The sequence below is a fragment of the Chaetodon trifascialis genome, chromosome 14, assembly GCF_039877785.1.
Source record: "Chaetodon trifascialis isolate fChaTrf1 chromosome 14, fChaTrf1.hap1, whole genome shotgun sequence".
Lineage (NCBI taxonomy): Eukaryota > Metazoa > Chordata > Actinopteri > Chaetodontiformes > Chaetodontidae > Chaetodon > Chaetodon trifascialis.
In genome coordinates, this window is record NC_092069.1 from 10,598,766 (window position 1) to 10,615,117 (window position 16,352).

The window sequence follows — 16,352 nt, forward strand, 5'->3', positions numbered from 1 at the left end:
GTGTTTACCTGGGAAAGCTAAATAAACGCAACAACTAAGACTGACCTGTGCTGGCTGCAGCAAAAATACCTAAACCAGTTCCTCTAGTCACGCGGACGCAGAGGCACGTGAGCTAATTCGACTGCCGCAGAAAAGTCACCGACATAATCTTTGCAGAACAAACTCCTTTGTCTGGTTCTGCAAAGCCTTTTCACTGAGGAATGTGGTTTATAAAGACTGATAACACAGAAACAAGTTAATGCGGACACCGAAAGGCAACTCATCCACAGGGCATGGCAAGACCTGGTTAAGCGCTAGCAGCTGTGCCACATGTGCACCGCTTTTACCGACATGATTAAATTAAGGCCCCTGCCAACCTCGTTATTATCCCATCCATATAGAGAGGCTCAAGAATGCCAATGAGGAGTGCGCTCATTATGCAGTCGTCATGCACTGTGCCCAGAAAGAAACAAGCACTTTCTCACGATTACAGACTGTAAATCAGCAGCATATTCCAGCCGACAGGCTTCTTTTGTCACTCTGAAAAATTACAGGCCAGTCTTTAATTTTTATTCTAGAAAATAAATTCCTCAACCAATTGAATTACTGCTCACGGGCAGATGCGACAGGCCGGTGATGTCCCTTAGGACGGACTGGTGGAATCGACAGGCAGATGCTCTGACCAGCGGAGGTCAGGGGAGGTCAAGCTGTTCCATTATGAGAGGACAAGGGTGGTATTTATTCACAGCCTTCTCCTCCTAAGCAGGGGTGGGCTTAGAGGGAATAGAGATGGATACTTAACCCTTAAGGCAAAAGGCTGACTACAATCCATCCCCTGTTTCTCTCATTACTGGTGGAGATACGGCGACTGTTCCGCCCACACCCATGGAGTGGAAGGTATGAAAAAAAAGAGGAGAAAAGGCACAAAGAAAGTTGCTGGAGGAAGCGAGAAATTCACATTTTATCCGAGTCCTGAATGATCAAGAGAACGCGCTGCCATCCAGGCTGGATAATAACAAACGAATAGGGAATGGGGTGTTCTGACAGTACACACCGACAAGACTCGTGCAGTGCAACCCACTTTAAACAACAGTAATGACCACAGAGGCATATGGTGGTTTAAACAATCTAACCTGATCTGACTTGTCTGCAGAGTCTGTTTTGTCTCAGACTACATCAAAGTGGCTCTGATGTACCCCTGCACACAGCATAAAGAAGATGATGCTGGGATTTTCTGCGGCAATATGTGAATGTATCTTGGCCTTGGACTCCTGTGGCTACTCAAAGCGTACTGCATGGCTTGCCAACAAGGCCAGACATTAAGTTTGATGATATGGACGCTGGTAAAAGATCGGAAAGAATGAGTGCAGTCTTCCAGCTTGTTAAAATACTTGCTGGCTTTAAAAAAAAAAAGCCTGTGGCACTGTATGATAGCATGATTAGTGAAAGCAGCAGGCATGTCTGGGACCAAACATGAACACTTAAATAACCCCCTTTAGACACAGACACACACACCCACACGCACACACCATCATCCTCATCATCATTTCAGAAAGCTGCCCACTGACTAATGGCTTACTTTCTCTTAGGCCGCACTTAAGGGCCAATAAAAAGCAAAAGGCTTGTGTTAATTAATGTTTACACGTCTTCATTCAAAATTTCATCAGCTACAGGGCAAATGAACACATGATTCATGGAGTAAAAGGAAAAAACACCAACAGAAATGATGCAAGAGGCTAATAATACAACATGTCTGTGTAAGCACTGCGTTCACTCAGCTCCCTGAACTGTAAAAGTCATCTTAACTGTCAGGAAACCCCGGTTCCTGGCGTTTCTCAACATTGTTATTATTAGTTTAAGCCTAGGCATGCCAGCATGAACCTATGCACTGTATTATATTATTATTAGTACAAAAAAAGGCAACCACAAGTTTCCAGTGAGGCCGATTTCTCCACGCGAGCAGACCACAGGGCTTGCCGCTGGAGACAAAACCACTCGCTCGCACACACAGAAAATTACTACTGAGGAGCAGGACAAGCGCCTAAAGAGACAAGGATGGTTTTCAAAATAACTGCAAGAAAATGTCACAGTTATTAAAGTCATTCTTTTACAGTTGGAATCTTTGCCAAACAGAAACAGGCGTTTGGACTGAAGAAATTGGCAATCCCCGTTGAAAACTGTCACGCCGTATCCAAGGCAGAGCACAGACGGGCCAGAAACCTCAGCCACCTCAGGCAAAAGATGCGGAATTAAGCTTTCTAATAGCTGTTTGTATTGACAGAGATGATGAATTGCAATAACCTAGACACCAAAGTGTATCCAGTGCATGTCAGTGGGCTGAGTGACACAACGCATTAGTCACCAGTCAGGGCGTGCTCCTTGGATCACTAACCTCACGAGACTGTGAATAAATGATTTCACCCTCCAAAGGGGAAATGATTTATAATGAATGACTTCACCGCTGTATGCATTCACTTTACACCAGATCCTGTCACATGTGAGGCGAATATCAATGAGTATAAAAAAAGGGGGGCAGTGGATGTAACATCTCAAAGACAGGTGGGGTGTTTTTCTTTGATTAGTAGGCAGCATGAAAGCAGACGAGGCCGAGATCAAAACTCTCACCCCGTTAAAGCCAACGGGCGGTTCACACGCAGCTACTCTAGCAACATGGGCGATGAGGGCTTTGAGACAGTTATGCTGTCAAACACAGAGTTCTTGTTATTCAGCTTGAAAGTATGCAAGAAGAGGAGCTGCTATTCAACATGTGCGCCACAGTGGGCCCAAATACTTCAGCGGTGATTTTCTCATGCGCACAAAACTTGCAGTTGTGAGTCAGTTGTTCCCCTTTTACCACAAAGCGCCAGTCTAAACTGTAGGCACTGCACGCTCACAACATCCAGGGAGACCCATCTGGAAAAGACAACAATGGCCCTGTTGAGTGGTTCTGTCCCTGAGGAGGTTTGAGGGGCTGAGTGAGATGACCCATAATGTCCTGGCCATGGCCGTTGCACAGAGAAAGGTGAGCTCGCAAAGCCGAACCACAGGCCAACTCGTGGCCATCTGAAGACTGCGTTAATTTTGCAGTATTCAGAATATCTAGTGGTTTTTATTTTTTCATTTTATGGGCAAAAAGTGTTTTCATAATAACACCAGGAAGCTGTGGTTACAGTGGTGTTTACCCTTTAAAGGAATAGTTCAACATTTTGAGAAATCCACTTTCACTTTGGTGCCTGGAGTTAGATGAGAAGACTGATACCACTCCACTCCTTTCAACAGCTTCACAACAAATCTGTCGACCAGCACCCCAACAACTCGCTGTAGTGTTGACCCTCTGATAACCTTTTTTCTGGATCAAAGTAGTAGCACTTGGACAGAGGAACCAGGACCAGATCAGTCTATAAACCAAGAGGTGCTTTCTTGGCCCTGGCACCTTCAACACCATTAGGATCGGGCTGCAGACAAATAAAGAGTCAGCTTCTCCAATGGCAGTTGAATGTCAGACACCATTAATAGCCTCTGGTATCTCCTATACACACAGCACACACACGTGTCTGCTGTGTTTACAACAGCCTAGTGAACTGGTTCTCCTTCTCCACTCCAGTATCCCACCATAAAGTTCAAATGCAGTAACAATGCATTGAGCTTCTGTGAGTGGCAAGCTTTAATAATCCTCTGACATGAATGCGAACCCACTTTGACGAGACTACTAAAACTTTCAAAAAGCGACATTTATGAGAGCCTGGCGGTATGTGCTGTAACACTGTGTGAGGAAGAAGGCTTTTAATATTGCAGGACTGTCCCAGGTTGCAACAAGCCGAGCAGCAACCTGCACTCTGCGTAATCTGCTTGATTTAGCATCAGCCCACAGAGGAACCTGCCAACGATGAGACTGACCTTCCTGACTTTGTATAAATGCTGTGCCCTTGTGCATTTTGTTGGGGGTGAGTTGATGCCGTGTTCGGTGGCAAAAGTGTGCCAGAGCCAGGAAGCAACGATTAGAAGGACACACTTTAGCTCCTAAAGGTACAAAGTGGAAAAACCCTGCTTTTCTCCTCTGGTTTGTGCAAGGCTCGCTGGGTAGAAAAGTCTAGACAGGCCTTTGCACCTGTACCAATCAACCGTGAAAACCACCCAGGCCATGTACTGTGCAGCCAGGGTGGCATGGAGAGCGAGCCAGGCAGCGTGAGCAAGTTGTTCCCCCCGGGCCAGAGAGAGCAAAGCCTGGGTTAAACCGTCCTTATGTAAGAGCCGAGCAGAGATCCTGTCTTTGGCGCCAGCAGAGAAGAGAAAAGTGAAGTTGGAAGTTTCTGGGCGATGAGGAAACCCAAGTCGACCATAGTGAGAAATGGAGAGGGGTTAGTCAATCTTCGGGCATCCAGAGGGTGCTGTAAAAATAAGCAAGCCCACACACAGGCTCTCCTCCTGCAGCCTGGCCGACACAGCACTTGGTTTCTGCCTTGCACTGAGGATGTGATGCATATTATACCATTTGCTGCTATTTCACAAAGGCGTACACTCCAAGAAACTGATTCAATAACCCCTACAACTACTGTTTCTTTGCTCTTAACTTGACATGCTTCACAATGAGTTCCCTCACTCGCATATCCTTTTCTTCTGACAGCTGAGGCCTGTCAGCCAAATAAGCCTTGATGAAGATATTGCCCCAGGAAACAGGTTGTTTGGATACGTTTACCTCTTTGGAGAAAAGGATTTTCAAGAAAGCTTTAATCGAGCATGTTCACTGAGTGGATGCCAGGATTGCCAGTGACCTAAAGCAATCAGGACCCTGTCTCTGTTTACACTGGCCGGACGCCAAATGACTGAACCAACATGACAAGGCCTGGAGACTGAGAAGTGGAGAAAAGAGCTTATCATGTTCGGAGATCAAACCACCGACTGCTAAAGAGGGGAGGGGGCTGGACAGGGGAAGGAGTGCTAATGAGCCTGAAAATGTTCCTCAACATAACAGGAATACAACGGCTGCCAAAGACCCTCCAAAGCACTTCACGTCTGTCACAAAGCCCAGGAAGCTGAGCAGATAAGGGCACGTCATGTCTCATGCAGTTCAGTGGAGCGAGATACTGAGCAAGCAAACGAAGGGAAACGACATCAATACCTTGTGAGACTGCAGAGTTATAGCAATTTTGTGTTGTGGTGAGCGATATATGTGTGCTTTAAAGGTAGACTATGATGAATGGACTGCTGGACTAGTTGGATCCATGTGTAGTCAGTGATGGATTTGTGCACATCACAACTCTCTTTCCTGTCCGCTCTTTATAACTTTGTGGTGCTATGATTTATCACTTCCCATCTTTCAGGAGAATCGTGTCGCGATGGGATCAGGCTACTGTTAGGCGGAAATTTGTTATCTAAATTAACTGTACAAGGCAAAGAGATCTGAGACAATTAACACTGCGCAGTTCAAAGAGATGAACGCAGCTTTGATTATTTAACAGATGATTCTGAATATATTAGCGGAATCAATTGCCTGGCTTGAGGTGCTGCAGGAAATAATCAGAGGAGGACGGGCTTCCCAGCTTTCATCAGAAACAATGCAATAGTCAATCTCCACCCACGGATGAGCAGGTGGGATGTGCTGGGGTAAATGTGTACCCAGAACTGGCTCCATCCATCATGGGGGTAACACAGGACACAGGGCGCCAACTGAACATCCAGACACTGAGCACTTTGGCCTGTAGCACCAGCTGTGTTTGCCTTTCCTATAGGGCAAGGATAGTAAGTGAGACCTTATGGCTACTGGACCAAGGTAGGGCAGATCAATCACAATTTCTATTGTTATAAGGATTGACCAGTAAGCCGGTTTGAGAGGGGGGTGCAGAATGGGGAATTTCCATACAAAAAGGGCTGGAGAGCGTGCAAACATGTGGTGCCTTTGAGGAAGGTATCAGAAACAGAAACACCGTGTAGACACAGACGACTGAACGCAGCAGAGACACGGTGCAACTTGACTGTTTCCAGAGTGAATTCATAGTCAAAAGGTTGAAATTTACACAGCACCAACGTGCTGAAAGACTATGCTTTGAGCATAAAAGTTCAGAAACACACAGCTCCTCCGCAGCAGCTGGAGTATCAAGATATCAAGTGTCCCACGTGGATCAATACACCAGCAAATAGCTTCTGCACCCAATACTCCTCATCCTCTCCACCTCATTGTTCATACAGTTTGATTATCAAACTACTTCTTGTATATCCACGGCTTGTAAATCACTTCGCCGGGTTCAAAGTGCTGAGACAGCACCTCTTCCCAACTGAAATATTGTATGCTGTCTGGTAATCTCACAGGAATTACATGCACTGCTACTCAGCCGCTGCCACAGGGGCTTTTTGCCTCACGTGCCCCATTCGCCACATGATTTATAGGACCATCAATAAAAGAATGGTAATGGCATGTCTCGCAGTTATTTCTTCGGGGTTAATGAAAGTCTTGATCACAAGTGGAGTCGTCTGGCACTGTTTCTGAGCTGCCCCACTCCCTTCTTCACCAACACCCCAACCATCTGCACGGTAACTCTTAATCCGATACCTCATTTGATACATTGTTAAAGCGCCCGTCACCATTTAATCTTCATTTTCTTTGCGATCCTTCCAGGCCCATTCTTTAACAGATGACCCAGAAGGAGCGCAATTCAATTTAGACCTGTGCATTAATCTCCTCAAAGGTTCAGGAGATGTGGCGGAGGAGCACGAATGGGCGCATCGGTTCAGCTGGATGAGACCACGTCGCTCTGCTGAGCTGGACAGAAGGTTCCTGTTTGTGCAGCAGAGCAGAGGATCTTGTTTTGGAGCTGATACACAAAGTGCAGCTGACTGAACAAATCCCTCAAAGTGGGTGTGTGTGTGTGTGTGTGTGTGTGTGTGTGTGTGTGTGTGTGTGTGTGTGTGTGTGTGTGTGTGTGTGTGCATGTGCGTCCACCAGCCAAGTAGCCACCGCAAAACAAGTTAAATTCAGAATCACTGAATTATGCAGCACAAAGGCACAAAGCATCTCTTTTCAGCTGTCTTTTCAGTCGCAGGGTCCGGTTATTATTTCGCCCAAACTGCCACTAAAAAGCAGGACGGGTGATGTCACTGCCATGTTGGTGATAGCTCTTCGACCTAGATGTGCGCACCCGGAAGGGGTCAAAGTCAGCCACGTGTCTTTTGGTTGGCGTCTCGGTGAGTGTGGTAGCAAATGAGAGGTCCCCGCCAAGAGGCTGTCAACGCCAGCTTTTAGTTCACCTGCTTTTTATAGCAACCACTCCAGACGCTGCTGGCCGTACGCTACCAGCAAACACTTTGAAAGCCAAATATAATCTCAACCACAGAAGCAAGAAATAGAAACATACAGGCCACCATTACGCTTGCCTGACTGTCTGCACTGAAACGGAAGCCCTGAAAGGACATTTCACTGTGCAACGGACAAAAAGAGACATTTTTTTGTTAATCTCTATTTGATCCGCTTCAAATCCCTTTGTCTTAAAGGTGCACCGGTCTCATGGAGCCCCCGCTGTTTCCCCCTGCAGTGCCTCTCTACCTAGAGACAGTGAAAGGCCTTCATCCCCGTGTGACAATAAGCACAGATGTTAAGTCACATGCACGCCACCTTATATGGAGAAAAATGTGCAGGGGAGAAGACATGAAACATTGGCGTTTCTCGGCCAGTGTGCTAGCGCTTCGGGATTAACGACGACAGGCACTCACACACAGCCGTCCAAATGGCCTGCAGAGCAGAGAACAAGTCCAAGTTTCCCACTCGCAAAAGTTCAAATAACGAGCAGTCATTTTTCCACAACAGACAAATGTACATGATACATTATGCCACAAAGTCACACGCTGTTTATCAAGTGACTTCAAAACAGATTCACGAGGGAACTTCCTGTGGTAATGATGTCATCGTTTCATGAGATTACAGCGCCCATCAACTTAAATTAGACGAGAGATGAGCTGTAGATGCCTGTTAAGCAACTCTGTGCCACCCAGGAGAGGGGGTAGCATTACATTTCCCTTTTGTCATCGGTAAACAACTCTGACAACTGACAGTGCTGCCAGCTGAAAGGCATAACTCGCAACTCGTGTCACAAAGGGAAAGAGTGAACAAGCGAGACGCTCACGTTTTCCACTGAAAGGAAATTACAGGTCACACTCAATCAGCATCACCCTGGTTCGAGACCCCATCCCAACCCGGGGAAAAACAGAATAGTAAAAACATAATGTTCCTCGTGGTTGAGGATTGCTTTGCCGCAAAAATGTGGACCACGAAGGCAAAAACATGCATGTGGTGGTGGTGGTGGTGGTGGTGCCACGGCTTCTGACCCGGCGATTTCCTGACTGATCTCCAAGAGAAGAAAACATGGCGCACACATGAGAACAACAGCAATTATGTAAGTAAATAACGATTTCTGTGTAGTCCATTAAGCAGGCAGGGGAGGGCTGAAAGGCCGGATGAAATATAAACCAATCACACAGCATGTTCCCCCTCCAGAAAAATAAACGGAAGACATTCTTTTCTCTTGCGCTCATGTTGGGCTCGGCCTAATTCCTGGTTAAAAATGATCCAAGTAAATGATTAGCAGGCGTTTAGAGTGCATCCGCTCATCTAATCCATCGTTCAATAGTCATTAATCACGTTAATTACCAGTAAAATATCACATTTCCTCAAGACTGAACTTCACCTAGATACAGCTGTAAGAATATTGGACAGCTATGAGCCTTCAGACAGATCAATGACCGGGCCAGCCAGCCTCTGCACGTCAAACATTAGCCTGTGTTTTTGTTATCATAACCCTCCTCAGCAGCATTCAGAATTAGCAGGAAACACCTTTCCATGTGGGTTTCCATGACAGGTGGCCCACCATCCCAAAAGGCATGCCGGACCCTTGCCTCCTGCTCCTTGGGTCTGTTTGCTCTGTTTGCCCCTTCACTCCAGGGGTCCCAGGGCCCTTTTGTTACCCTTGTATGAGGCTAGTGAGCCCTTCCACCCCAGCACACGGCCAAACAACAATACAAGCTGTGGGTAAATCACAGCCAAACACAACAGCAGCAGCATACCTAAGAATTTAGTGGAATGGCCCATGCTCCCCAACTCTCACTTCATAAATCAGAAGGAAGAAAGAAGCAATAAGCAGGCTCTCTGACACTGCTGTGGGCTACACCTTCAACATCTGAACACTCCAGTGATCTATTGTGCCAATGGAATGACACCCACATACCTTTGGTGGGGAGTTTTAATTAGTTCCCAAGGCTGAGCATTCTGACAGGATGCAATCTGTTTTATTTATCATACCAAATTAGGTTCGCTTTGCGCAAAAGACTTGGTGGAGGATAATGAGGAGGCTGACAGTTTTACCTGATAATTAGAAAGATAAAGGGAGAGGTCGTCTTCTGTGTCTCCAGGACAATACACGCGGATGAATAACGCTTTTTAATACAGGGGCCCATGTTGCTCTCTCACAATAAAACTCCTTTCGCCATGAAATTATTCTAATCACGACAATCACATGTTTTTTTTTTTTTTTGGCAGGGAGATGATTTCAGTCACAGCTACTGCAGCGTGATTTACAACTCAGAGAGCAAAGAGAAGTGAAACGAAAGCCGCTTCTTACACACACAAGCGCAAACTTTTCACACACAAACTTTGCGCGAATGTCCTGTTTAAAGATGCGTTTAGGTGCCGCAGCGGACAAAGCGCGCAGGCAGGAATGAGCGCAGCCCTTTAAAACCAGCCTGTAAAACAAGTTCGCTTGCAACTTACCGGCGACTGTTTCCTCTGGTAAAACATACTTCTCGCAGTATTCGCGTCTTTCCCTCTGCGGACCGTGACGGTGTTGCGTTTAATAGAAACATAAAAATCGGGTTTTCTTGGAGCGCACTTCACGAATCCTCCGTTTCCAGACCAAATGTTCTTGGGACGGAGCGCCAAGAGACCGCGAGCTCCTCCCAGACAATGTGGGGTTAAACTCCTCCTTCCCACGGACACACAGAGGGGGGGATGGCGGTGCTCCTCGGTACAGCATGGAATACAGGGGATTAATGGAAAGTCTATTTACATCTGTGATAAAACAACCGTAAATTATGGGGTTCCCAAACAGTGGGTCGTGGACCTTTAGAGGTCCCTCGCGGAAATGCCAGGGTCGTCTGTGAAATCAATTTAATTTTAGTTTAATTATGTGATTGTTTCACTTGAGTTACAGGCTTGATATTTTTAATAGAAAGCCCAATTTTTAAAGTGTAGCTGTGGGGTTTGAAAGAAGTACACATTTAGGAGGGTATTCAGTTGCATTGTGGGAAATGCAGTGATTTTGGACCAGCATATCTTGGCATCTGTTTCTTTGATTTTAACCTTTCGTTCATAAGTCTGTCACTCGTGAGTGCCCCCTACTTTGTGGAGGTTCAAAACCAAAAAGCTGAGGCTCCCCCTTTATAGCAATCAAGGTGTAGATTAAGGCGAAGCGGACAGTGAACGCACCGATGTGTTCATACATATTCGTAGGTGTATATCTGGACGGTCCATGCAGGTCCTCATGGTTGTGGGAAGATGATCCTCATGGACACAGACGTGGATACATCAAGCTTTACAATGTTCTGTATGGCATCAGAGGTTACACTGCACCAAATAAGGTGTGGTATTTTCATTGTGAATGTGGAAGTGTTTAACTTCTCTTTTCACAGAAACAATATATATTGGTGAGTTTTTGATCAGATTTGACCATTTCCACTGCACATGCCTCTAAATCAGGCTGAATTGCTTAGGACAAACTTATTGAATTTAGATTTGCAGTCCTATGGGGATCTATTTTGCGGCCCTTGGCCTGAATCGTTTCCTGCCCTTAGGTTCTCAGCCAGTTGCTTTAAATCAGAAAGGTGATCAAGGTGAGCATATTTTGCATAACAAACCTGCCCGTCACATGGATGTATGAACTGTTAAGCAGCCTGATAGGAAACAGGTTTGGTCTCCTCAGACAATCGAACACCATGACAGTGAAGAGAAGTGTCATTGTTGGTCTTAGACCCAAAGTTCAGATGTTCATCCCTCTCTATCATTCTCAGTTACAGTCAGCATCTAAATACCTCCACCCACAGATAACACAGCTGTGATGGCCAGGCCTTCCCTCCTGCAATCTCCCTCGCAATGCTCATAAAATCCGGTCGTGTGTTTCGTAATGCGGCCCTTTGGCCAGGCGTGGCGGCCCAGCCATTCCCATCAAATCTGCATATCAGTCTCTTTACAGCTGCTACAGTGGGGTCCGAGTGAAGATGCCTATCTCTGCTGCCCATTGAAGCTCTACTGCTCTGCTCCTTTCATCATACGTCAATCTAGATCTGTCCACACAACAAGCAGCCTCTCCTTTACCTGTATTTAGCCACAGGACATTTAGCTCCAGTTAGGCAAGTATGTCGTTTTGAAATCAACATATGTTTTTATGCATCTTAGGAGCGTCAAAGGATACAGACAAAAAGCGGAGATGTGTTGAAGCCGAAACCTTTGTTCCTGACTGATTCAAACACTGACATAACTCAGGTTTCAGATCTTCTCATTGGTCCACAAGAATCATTACGTTAACAATGATTACAGCAATAATCCACTGAGCGAATGTCATTAATGTTACCAGAGGCATGCTGCAGATCCCCACACAGCATGCAATGAGGTTCAGTGCAGCATTCTGGATATATTCTGACCAATAGAGGCTCTCTGTGTCATCTGGCAGCTTTCAGGAGCTGCGGTCACTCTGCATCTCATGAAACATAATTGGCTGTGACGGACATCCTGACACCCATCATCGCTTTCTGTCTGTCTGTCGGTCTGACACGAGATAACAACCCTGCACGGGCCTTTCCCACGAGCTCACAGAAGAACTGGTCGAGGCACAGTGATGACTGAAATATCGGTATTTGCCAGTTTATTGCTTTAAAAAAACAACAGGGAGCAGAAAAATAGTAAGCTCAGCCAGAATTTTTATTTTCTGCTGACGCAAAACATATTTTCTAAAGACAGGCCAGCAGGTATGGACTCACACACGCACACACACACTTATCAACACCTCAGCGCCTTCTCAGCCATTCTGACTGGACCCACTTTGCTCTGCCATTAATGCCACTCTAATAGGGTCGTCATAGTAATTCTATGTGTGTGTGAGTGTGTGTTACTGTATGTGAGAATAGGGGAGGGGGCGGCAGATCCCCTGCTAAGTGATTTTCTCACTCTTCTCACTGCTGCCCATTCTACAGTGTGATTCAGGCATTATTACCACTGTATGAGGGCCGGCCTGTTCTGAGTCCACATAATATAACCACGCTCATTTGTCATGTGGCCTTTAATGGCTCGCTGTGGCTGTGTGTCGTGCAGTTGTTTCAAAGGCTGGCAGGCTGGTGTGGAAGGTCTGTCAAGAAGGGAGGATGGTTTTTGTGCGAGGAATGAGTAGTCATAAGGTGTGTGTGTATGTCTGTGAGACAAGGGAGGGCTATAATCAGATACACTCGCGCCACACCCTCAAACATCTCCTTGCTTGTTTCTAAATACAGAAGCCGACATTAAAGCATCCACGGCCACAAAGAGGCGACTGCTGCAGCTCACACAATAGACAAAGGAAATCTTTACGCACACAGAAGGCGATAAGGTATGAGAAAACATGACATTTCGGAAAGGCTTTTAATTGAACGCGACAGATCTGATCCAAGCGATAGCTCGCGCACACCCGAGGGCTGAGCTAATGAGAAATCAATGACGACAAGGAGTGAACTGCGTGTCACAGCAGCCAGCCTCTCACGCCAGTGTTCTTCAGGTCTTTAAAGGACAAAAGCAGCACTTAGAGCCCCTGATTTACCTTCCTGTGCATGTAATTTCATTAGTATTAAAAACCTCGGGACTTGTCTCACACAGTGGCTTTCTGAATGAATCCCTTGAATTGTAGATCTGTGAAAATTACTCAACAGCAACAGTTTTATTTTGTGCAGAAATAAATCCAGCAGTGGGAGTTATAGCTGATGGCTGATGGAGCACGTGGATGCTTGATGGAGCGGCCTTCGCCTGCTATCAGAGGACATATAAACCTGTGTGGCTGTACTGAAGTGGGAAACCGCATACGCGGTGGATCTGTCTCCCACACGTTGCATCATCTGTCTGTCTGCCTGCCTGTCTGCCACACGGACATGTCATTACTGAGAGGAGAGAGAGCAGCAGAAAGCAGGTTAGGGGGGCTCGGTGTGCCTGAGCTGTTGATTACTTGAGTCCTATGTGAAAAAACTATCACAAGGGTGTGACAGCCTGAGGAGTTGAATTAGGTTTTTGTGACCCTCTGTGTGGAGAAAGGATTGAGACAGCCTTTTGATGAATAGGAGGATGGGACTATAAAACAAAGATAGAGCTAAAAAAATAGCCGAGCGAGGCTGCACCTGTGGAAAATAAAGTCTGGTTTGGAAATAAAAGAGCACATTTGCAGCTGAGGACAATGTGTCTCAGAAGCTTGATGTATATACCACCATTTACTCTCTCTGGCTGATTTCCTGTTTCCATCCACTTTCAATCATTACCCTCAAATGAATCATTTCAAGGTAAGCTCTCTGAGGTTGTTCGAGGATATCCACACCTCCCTCACGAACCATGCCGGGATTATCGAGACAATGTCGAGGTATCAATCAGTCATCGTGGTCATTTCTGAAGAGAAATCCCAAACAAGCTCAGAGTGGATGATCCCAGATTGAGCAGGATCGCTTCAAGAGGTTCACACAAGAAGCTGAGAACAAGAAACAAAGGGAAAGCGAGAAGCTGCCAAACTGGTTTCCAAATTGTGCAGCATCAATTAATGACAGAAATATAGCTCCGAAAGCCCCCTAAAGGGTCGCAAGATAAATGTGAGGCCTCAGGCAACAATCACCAAGATGACAAAGCAGACACGCTTTACAGCCACACAGTATTTTCATATTTTCCATGAATCTTTGTTTCTCGTGGGCCCTGGTAGCTCACCTGGTCGAGCGCGCACCCTGTGTGAAGGCTGAGTCCGAGGCCCTTTGCTGCATCTCATGCCCGCTCTCTCCCCTGCCTTTCCTCTCTCTTCAGCTGCCGCTATAAAAACAAAAAAAAAGGAGAAATTACAAAAACATCTTTTCTTGTTACCCCTAGAAATTAAGTCTGACAATATAAAAATCGATTTGGTTGGACCGGTTGCAACACAGCGACAACTTGTGTCGAGGGAGACAATATCCCACAACACCTTGCAGGCAGTACTTGCATGCCACAATTCGCCTGGTTCTTCAATCATTTAGCTGCTTCTGGATGGATGTCTGTCTTTTTTTTCTTCATGCAGTACAGTAGCCAGGATGGACATTAATCATGCAAATACCATTACTTTATATACACACACAGTTTATGCAGTTTATGGTATATCCCAATGCTTGCTCGCTCAGATCAGCTTTGTGGATACATATGAGCAGCTGCTGTGTGAAATAGTGAAATCTGTTCCATAGTTCCTTTAAATCTCTTAAGGCTACAGTGCAACACAAAGAAAAGTCAGTGAACAACAGTCTTTTCTTCATCCCTTTAAGCCCCTGTGTTTTATCTGCACTGAATTTCAAGCAGTTCCTCTAAAGGCTGCACTGCCTACCTACATTAGCTCGAAAAATTCCAGCTGCCTGGATTTTCTTTGTGGCTATTACGGAGTGAAATTGCAGTGACTGACAAGAAAATTGCTTTTCTTGAAAAAAAAAGAAAAAAGAAAACATGTTTGTCTGCCCACCAGGCCGTGTCAAGCCTGGCACACAGCGGCACCGTGCCGCATCCAAACATGGACCGAGAAAATATGACTGATGGGCAGCTCAGCGTGCGGTCAGCATGACATCAGACCTCCATCTGAAAATGCACCCAAGAAAACACACGAGTGCCCATTTTTACATCTTCTTTAAGTGAATGTAGGGCAGATTTGACAATGACAAAGTTGAGAGTATGTAAGTAGCCAAATATGTCCCACATGAGAGAGGAGAGGGTATAAATGATTGAGTGACTGTGGGGGAGATTACTTTATGAGAGAAAGATCAGGACTGGACAAGCCTCGTCTTTTATAGACTCACAGAAAGGGAATAAGGAAGCAGACTGTAGCTCCGGGCCCGAGTGACAATTTAAGCTGCTTCAAATCTCTTCATTCCTGGTCAAATGACTGCAACCACAGCCATGCAGCCAGAGGCCAGCGGAGGGGAATCCACAGCAAACACAAGGACATTTGATTGAGTTATCGCAAGCTAAAATTGAGTCAAATGAGAATAACATATTACAGACCAACAAAGGTACATTGAAAATCAAAAGCTCTATTCAGCAAAAAATGGCAAAGGCTGATTCCAATGAGCCAAATGCAATCATTCACTCTGAAGCGTCATGTGAACTCTCCTCATTCTAATTCAATAAGGGCAACAGACGAACTGAAAACAAGCCGCGCAAGCCAACTCGGAGCAGAAAGTTGAAGGCTGGGAAAAACAGACGTGTTAATCACATCCTTTAATTGCAACACCACTCAACCACACAATTAACGCAGCTACGGCGGTGATATTGCTGGCCTGTGCGGATCCCCGGCATAATATTGGATGTGTTGGACAAGAAACTGGCTCTTATTGCTCCATTAGGACTGTGACTGTCCCTCCACCAGCTCGCTTTAAGATAACATTGTCACGCCTGTTGCCTCCTCGCTCCCTGCTGAGAAACACTTTCACACCCATGTGAAGGGAGCTGAGCACAGGGCTGTTAAAACTACCTTGTTAAAATCTGCTCATTTCACTTTCTTAATTAGAAACACTCACCCCGCTCTTTCCCACAAAATCATCGCCTACCAGGACGACGCAGAGTAACAGCGAGCACCAAGCCCACGCCGGCCGGTCGTCTGTCTGGCAGCTCAGGTTTTAAACAAAGTAGGAAATGAATGACCTGGAGCTGTTAATGGAAAGCTGATACTTCCTCCCCAAAAGTGTCTGGACTGGTTTGTTTACAGGCCCCGTGGAGGCACGGACGGCAACAATGGATTTGTTTGTGTGCTGGTGAGCTCACATTTTCAATTTTGTGTCTATTATTGTCTATTATGGCAGGTTTAACAAGCTTTCGCGTTCCCCGCATGTTGAAGGTGTGCGCCGAGCTGTAAGTAAGAGTGAAACTCAGCATAGTTTGGAGAGTGGTTTCTTTTTTTTTTTTAGCCTTTTACAAAAAACTAAACCAAAAGTAGAACAAGGAATGGATTAAATAGTGTGTTTAACTCTAGGGTAAGCCACAATCGTTAGCATGTTTGGCTAAGTAGCTTAGAAGTAACCAAACATTGCTTCCAGGGCCATCACTGGCTAACAACATTGGTGTTGTACACTGTGTGCTGGATGCTATCAAAGCTAATGCTAATGTTAGC

The 16,352-nt window shown here is 45.8% G+C and overlaps 1 protein-coding gene across 2 annotated transcripts in view; it reads right to left on the bottom strand.

Moving 5' to 3' along the window:
• The window catches only part of LOC139342307 (rho guanine nucleotide exchange factor TIAM2-like), a 74,571-nt gene extending 60,536 nt beyond the window's left edge, over nt 1-14,035 (bottom strand). The window contains exon 1 of one of the 2 annotated variants that reach the window (XM_070979342.1): nt 13,943-14,035. The gene's annotated coding sequence lies outside the window, so the exon portion shown is untranslated. Of the gene's footprint in view, nt 1-9,733; nt 9,853-13,942 lie in introns of those variants that run through there. The other variant, XM_070979341.1, reaches the window with a different exon arrangement.
• Nucleotides 14,036-16,352: the final 2,317 nt, after the last annotated feature.